We start from the raw sequence: 8,101 nt of genomic DNA, 5'->3' as shown, positions 1-8,101 counted from the left end.
CTGATCACCCCATAACTACTCCCCTGCCAGCCTGATCAATGCCTAACTGCTCCCTGGCTGGCCCGAATGCCCCTAACTGCCCTCCCCTTCCAGTCTGGTCACCCCTAATTGTCTTCCCCTGCAGGCCTGGTTGCCCCCAACTGGCCTCCCCTGCTGGCCTGGTCACCCCTAACTGCCCTCCCCTGCAGGCCTGGTCCCCCCCAACTACCCTACCCTGCAGGCCTGGTCCCCCCCAACAGCCCTCCCCTGCAGGCCTGGGTCCCCCCAGTTGTCCTCCACTGCAGGCCTGGTTCCCCCCCAACTGCCCTCCCCTGCTGGCTTGGTCACCCCTAACTGGCCACAACTGCCCTCCCCTGCAGGCCATCTTGTGGTGGCCATCTTGTGTCCACATGGGGGCAGCCATCTTTGACCACATGGGGGTGGCCATCTTGTGTCTTGGAGTGATGGTCAATTTGCATATTACTCTTTTATTAGATAGGATATATATATATATATATATATATATATAATTAATATATATTAATTATTGCATTATTTGTTTGTATTATAATTGTAAACCTACTTTTGCCCACCTCTTTATTTGATGTTTAAATCCAGTTCTATCCTTGCTCTTTCAATGGTTAAATTGTTCACTTTTCAAAGTTGGCTTCTAGGATATTTCAAAAAATCCTAGAGATCTTAGCTCCCTCTTTTTTAGTGAAATGGGACTTTTTAGACTTACCTTGTAGAATTTTTGCTCCAAGTCTGAGGTAACTTGCTTTTCTAGGGAACATTGTCTCCTTTTGTTACACATGGTGTTCAGAGACCACATTACAAGTGATGGGTGCATTCATTGCTTCATGATTGGCTTTTAGAGGACAAACCTAGCAACAACACTGATTTTGTTCCTAAAAATTAATAACACATTCATATTGTTACTTGTGATTCAGATTTAAGATTAAAGGATTTTTAATTTTAAATAGGTGGCTATACTCCTCACCCATCTAATTTTGGTTGCATTGTTTCTAGAATTAATATTAGAGAAAAATATCAGCAACTGTTGGGGACATGATACTGGACAAATAGAAACAGATTTTGGGGTAGTTTCGACCCATGCAACAAGAGGTCACCTGTTTGATTCCCAGTCAGGGCACATGCCATATTTATGGGCTCAATCCCTGGCAGGTTTGGTTGTTGCAGAAGGCAGATGATTGATATTTCTCTCTCATTGATGTTTCTGTCTCTCGCTTCCTCGCCCTTACTCTCTCTCTAAACTCAATGAAAACATTTTTCTTTAAAGTGGTTACTCCTGTGATTCTTTTATTCTTACTGGTGAATACAGACAATGCAGAAGACTCTAGCAAAGTATTACATTTTACTTAATCAATGATTACCCTTTGTATTAGAAGTAGAAATATAATCTCATTCTTGAAGGTACTTATAGTTTTCTTTTAACACACATTAAGTCTTCTCAACTCTTCTTATATAAAATACTTTTTTTTTCCAGAAATAACACTCTCTTCTATCTAATATTTTATGACAAGAGAGCCAGTCAATTAAACATGATTGTGCCACCTTTAATCTTTTAAATCCTACAAAAATAAGTATTTCATTTGGATGTCATTATCATTTTAGATTCATAATGGCCAAGCAAACCTCTCATAATGATGACAGAATTTCTGCTAATTATCTAAAAAAATACTGTAATGAATAGTCTTACAACAATTTATCTTAAATTTCTTTCTGAGTAATTATCATGTGATTCACTAAGAGGAAGAGGAAAAAAGAGAAGAAATTTTTTATCATATCCCATTGTCATTTACTTCTTGAGATATTTAGTCATAACATAAATTATTTTAATGTGGATTTTTAATTTAATGAAATGAAAATTGTAATGATGACAAATGCATAAGATTTTAACTGCAAGTAATAAAACTCAACAAAAAACTTTTATTAAAGTATGTAAATCGCCATCTTGAATGATAACAGCATAGAAAATTGTGACATTACTTCACCATTAGAAACTCACTCTATAATTTGACTGTGCTGTCAAATAAGGTGGTATTGCTTAATGTAGATATTACAGAAAATAAATTACAAAGGCATTTTTCTCTTTAAAGTTAAATATGTTGCTATATATTAGCTGTTAATAGTCAAAACCATAGAGAAATATTTTCAAATGTTTAAAATGTGTCAAATGTTGAATATAAAATAAGTATTATATTACATACATGTATTGGGAGTTAAGCAACCAATATATTGACACATATTGACCAATTGGATATAAATCTTAGTTTCCCACACACCTAAATTTTGCCTATGTTTAAATAACAATGAGTTTCCTGGACTTCTAAAAACAGATTTTGGGGTAGTTGGAGGGAATGGGCCAGGAAATGGGCCAAGGTAACTTTCCAACATTTATGATGCCCTTTCTGTTACTATGAAGGCCATAAAAATAACTTCTGATACCTAAAATAATTAAACTCACAGAGACCAAGAGTAGAATGGTAGCTTCCACTACAGGATGGTACTTTTCACTTTAAAAAAAAACACCTATATTTCTTTATTGATTTCAGAGAAGAAGAGAGAGATAGAAACATCAATGAGAATCATTGATCATCTGCCTCCTGCACGCCCCCTACTGGGGATCAATCCCACAACCCGGGCATGTGCCCTGGGGCACGATCAAACCTGGGACCCTTCAGTCCACAGGCTGACGCTTTATCCACTGAGCCAAGCCGACTAGGGCTGCTTTTCGCTTTATACCTTGTATTTTTCTCTTAAGATACTTGTTGAGATCAGTCTCTTCAGGACCACTAACAGCTCCCCTCTCTTCAGTTATCTAAAACTTTTGTCTTACTCCCAAATTTCTTTTCATACTTTATTTGCACTCTGCTCTTAGCAATTTTCCCTCAAGAGTAAGGCTCTGTCCTTTGGGATCAGAGAAGGAAGCCCACACCTAGCAGAAGGCCTAAAATGAAAGACATGCGTTCTCGGTGTTGACTAGAATGTGGAACAACCAAGCTTGCATGCAATGTAAGTTATTATAACAGCATCGGAAAACTCTCTGGAAGTATCAAAGACTCCTGGATATGTCCATGGCTAGTGGTCCTACTCCTAAGCATATACCCAGCAGAAATCCATTTATTCGTTCACAAAATGATTTGCACAAGAATGTGTATAGAAGCACTATTCCTAATAGTTCACAAAACTGGAAATCACCAAAATGTCCATCAATATTAAAATGGATATATTGTAGTATGTAAAAACAATAGAAGATAGCAATCAATAATTTTGAATGCATTCAATAATGTGGGAGATCTCTTAAAGAAGATTTTGGGCAAAAGAAAGCAGGCCCAAAAGAGTAGACACTGTATGGTCCAATTCACATAAATTTAAAAACAGCAAAAGTAATATCTGGTGTTAGAAGTCAAAATAGTAGTTGCCATTGCAAAAATGTTATTTTATTTCTTGATCTTGACACTGATTGTGTGTTAACTCTGAAAATCCAGTCATCTGTACATGTTTAATCTTTATATTTCAATAAAAATGTTTACTTAAAAATACAAATAATAAACAGGGAGCTGGTTATGGTCATAGTATGGCTAAATGGTAAAGTCTGTTTGAACTTGGTAAAAATGCATATTTCATCTGTGCTGGGGATAGAGGGAAAAATTTATTCTGCTTCTGTAGTCCTTGAGTAACTGGAAGTGATATAATTACTTTTAAAAATTTGAACATACCCTTTGGATGCATGCAGAATCCACTCTTGGGAAATGTTTATTTGTAGAGGTCACATGTTCATTACTGTGGGCCAGAACCCATTGCACTTTTGGTATTATTTAATAAGAGTATTGCTTTTCTGTTGAGAAAGGTTGGACATTGCTAATTAAATAGAATTAAACTCAATGCTATCCGCCGTCTCTGCTGTCAGAACCTATTCTCTGCTCTATGAAAAGACTCATGAAACAGCAGCTAGTCTTCACTAACTTATTTCATTCAATTAAAATTAAATCACACAACTGAACTATTTTTCTTGTTTTCCCCCCTTATATAACATTTTAGTTAATTGCTTAATTAAAACAGAAGCTTGACATTTGTTTCTCTTTAGGAAAAAAAGAAAAAGAAAACACACTCACTGCTACTTTCTAATTCAGTTATTCTACAGGAAGCTCTAGAAATTACCTTCTATCACCAAAGAAAGAAGCATATTATACTTTTCCATGAAAATGTTTATTAAAAAGATACAAGCATGCTAGTTATTAAGTTCAATGTCAGGTTTCAGTTTATAGGGAAGCATTTAAAATGTAACCATATTCAACAATATCTCTAGTTTTCACTTCACACACACACACACACACACACACATACAAAATTTCAGGAATATTATCTGGATTTTCCTTAGTATTTTCATCATTTTCCAGTAGTGATTTTGCATATGAAAATAGTGACTATTTATTGGCAGTAATATATATTAATGTTGCTCCAAAAATCTAATCCTGTATAATAAAAGGCTAATATGCAAATTGCCCAAATGGTGGAATGACCATCAGGGGAAAGACACAACACAGGAGCTGCCCCCTGGTGGTCAGTGTGCTCCACAAGGGGAGTGCTGCTCAGCCAGAAGCTGGCTCACAGCTAGCGAGTGCAGCGGCAGTGGCGGGAGCCTCTCCTGCCTTCGCTAGCACTAAGGACACCTCGGTGGACATCCCCCGAGGGGTCCCAGACTGGAGAAGGCACAGGCTGGGCTGAGGGACCCTCCACCCGCAGTGCACGAATGTCGTGCACCGGGTCTCTAGTCTCCAATATAATGACTACCATTTGTACAATGGCTACTATTTTGGCATTGTCAAATTGTTTTGTGTATATTAACTCATTTAATATTCATAATATCCTATGAAATAGGTACCATTATTATGTACTTTCTATAAATGAGAATACTGAGGCACAGGGTAGTTAAGTGATTTTTCCAAGATTATACAGCTAGTAAGTGACAGAGCTGGGATTTTCATCCAGGATTTTATTTAATTATATTAATTTGTCTGTGGGAATCACACTTTTAACCACTGTAATGCCTTCAAAAATATTTACATAGATCAATAGTTAAGTCAAAATTTTTTCCTATTAATTCTCAGCTATTTGCTGAGATTCTACAATATGTGTTTCTGATGTGCAGTGAGTAAAGCAGGTATAGACTTTGCCCTCATGAAACCTAAAGACAATAAACATATAGATGTTAACTGAACTTATTGTGGTAAGCATATCACAGCATATGTAAGTCAAGGCATTATCGAACCTGGGACCCTTGAGTCCGCAGGCGACACTCTATCCACTGAGCCACACCGGTTTCGGCCGGGGGGAGAGGGGAGGGTTCTTGATTAAACATTTGGTCTATATTGTAATCGCTTTTGGTTTTTTTAATAAAAGGAAATTCACTTCTTAGGTCATCGTTGAATTTGCACCCTCTTTTCTTACTCATTATGCTAAAAATCTAAAAAAAAAAATTAAAATTATATTATAAATTATTATATACATATTGCTTAAAAACACAGTAAGTAGGTACATAATTACATGAACATATTTTATTGTTAGTTTATAAATTAAATTAATTTGATTGTTATAAAGTAACTATATTTTAAAAATTATTTTAATCCTATATTTCTTTCTAAATAATAACAATACTCACTTGTATTATTTTTTCTCTAGATTGCCGTAACGTAAGTCATAAGTGTCACTTTCAAGGCCAGCACTAGACTTTTTGCCGCCACTATAAAATATAAATAATATGAGTACTGTCTGCTAAATTCAAGAAAATGTATGTATTTATGAAATAAATAAATTACTTACCTAAATTATCTGAATAACTGATTTGTAATGACATCACTTGTTTAACTAGCTTCCTAGCACACAGTATGATGTGCATCGTCTGAGAGACAGTTATAAAATGTTTTCGTTGTTGCCAATCCCCAAAAATGCCATTGTTAAGTCCAAACAATGGTGGTCGAATTCTAACAACCGATCAACAATGTGAACTTTGATAAGCAGTTCTCGATAACCAGTTCTCAACAATTATTTGTTATTATTAAAGTTTAACATTATAAAATTAACAAAAATAATATAAAACTCATCCTGGCTAAATAGCCACATGGCCGCCGAAAACGTATATTCCCTTCCCATTCTCCCGCCGTTCCCTAGCTTGTGGTGAATTCTTTCCAAAAATCGGGAATTTTTTAAAACGCCGCGGGACACGGGACAAATTGTTAAAAATCGGGACTGTCCCGCCAAAAGCGGGACGTCTGGTCATCTTATCCATACGGCATTGTTCTCGGTTCTCATGTAACTTAAAGGGAAACTTTTCACAAAGTCCAGAGCCCTTGATGTCCTACCGATGAAGGAGGAGGAGTCCTCAAATTCCGTGCAGCAGGAACCCCCCTAGGTGGCACCAACCGTGACTTCCAAACGGAGCAGTGCGTCTACAGAAGGAAGCGTGATGGCACCCACAGCAGGAATCTGAGGAGCACCTGGGAGAGGTTCCTGCGGCCGCTAGGGCCATTGTTGCCTTGAACACCCCGCTGATGTCGGTGTCACATGGTCCAGAAAAACCGGCCAGCGAGCTGTGCTGAAGTTTGCTGCTGCCACTGGAGCCACTCCTGTTGCGGCCGCTTCACTCCTGGAACCTTCCCCACCCAGATCCAGGCAGCCTTCCGGGAGCCAGGACCTCTGGTGGTTACTGACCCAGGGCTGAGCGCCGGCCTCTCACAGAGGCGTCTTCTGTTAACCTGCCCACCATCGCTCCATGTAACACAGACTCTCCTCTGCGCTATGTGGACATTGCCATCCCTTGCAACAACAAGGGGGCTCACTCAGTGGGGCTGATGTGGTGGATGCTGCCCGGGGAAGTACTGCGCATGCGTGGCACCATCTCCTGTGAACACCCGTGGGAAGTCATGCCTGATCTTTACTTCTACAGAGATCCTGAAGCGATTGAAAAGGAAGAGCAGGCCGCTGCTGAAAAGTTTGATGGAAAATAAACAGTTTCTAAAAGTGGTGGGGGAAAAAAAGCCTTATATTGTACACTTTAAATTTATTCAGTGCTGTATATCAAATATATCTCAATAAAACTGAAAGAACAAAAGACAACAACATGTGAGAATAAATGAATAAACATACTAGTACAACTAAAGAAAAAGACAATCACAAGTAGCTCTGGGTTTGCACAGTTCCATAATAAACAAATTTCAGTGACTGCATTTACTTAAATAAAGTCAATTCCTCAACAACATGGTTCAAAATTCAGGTACCATACTATATTAACTATGAGTATTTCATATGGTACAAAAAAGCCTGCTGACTCTTCAGTCCACAAATTGCTACAGAAATAACAGATGCACCCTAGCTGGTGAATAGAGCATTGGCCTGAGGACTGATGGGTTCAATTATGGTCAAGGGCACCTACCTCAGTTGAGGCGCGATCCCAGTGCAGGAGGAAACTAATCGATGTTTCTTTCTCACATGGATGTTTCTCTACCTTTGTCTCTCTCCCTCCACTCTCTCTAAAAATCAATGGGAAAAAAATCCTTAGGTGAGGATTAACAAAAGAAGAAATATCAGATGCACATTATAATCAGTAAGCATTCACATCACTTCTTTCATCTGTTATACAGTTCACTTATATACAGCAAAGCCTCTCCATATGTTGCTTCTTTGTCTCCCAGTGATAAAACCCACATGACAGTACACAAATATGAGTAACTGAAAGGGGCAATTGGCAACAAAGATGAACATGCAGCAAAGTTCCAAAGAGTGATAATGCTGACAGTGAAATTAAAATTGAATGTAAGTGGAGTTGTAGAAGAAATAGCTGATCACGTTTGACAGTGTTGCCATTTCAGAAACTCAGGATATGCAGCCATGGGAACTTATCAAAGGTGAATTTATTGACATAAATGGGAAAAATGATTGTGACATGAAAGACAAAGATGTCCCAGAGTAAGTGACTTGAGCAAAAATCTTCACATTAAAAAACTCTTGAAGATATTTCATGACATTGTAAAGCACATCAGATAAAGTGTTAGGAACTAATCCAAACTTAGAAACTAGTATGATAATTTGTCAAGACATA

General features: G+C 37.9%; 1 pseudogene; it reads left to right on the top strand.

Moving 5' to 3' along the window:
* The first annotated feature begins 2,360 nt into the window (after positions 1 to 2,360).
* LOC103284272 (40S ribosomal protein SA-like) lies at positions 2,361 to 7,010 on the top strand (annotated as a pseudogene).
* The last annotated feature ends 1,091 nt before the right edge of the window (positions 7,011 to 8,101 follow it).

This window comes from Eptesicus fuscus, chromosome 9, assembly GCF_027574615.1.
Source record: "Eptesicus fuscus isolate TK198812 chromosome 9, DD_ASM_mEF_20220401, whole genome shotgun sequence".
Lineage (NCBI taxonomy): Eukaryota > Metazoa > Chordata > Mammalia > Chiroptera > Vespertilionidae > Eptesicus > Eptesicus fuscus.
Note: the sequence above shows the minus strand (reverse complement) of the source record. Positions and strands in the feature narration are given on the sequence as shown.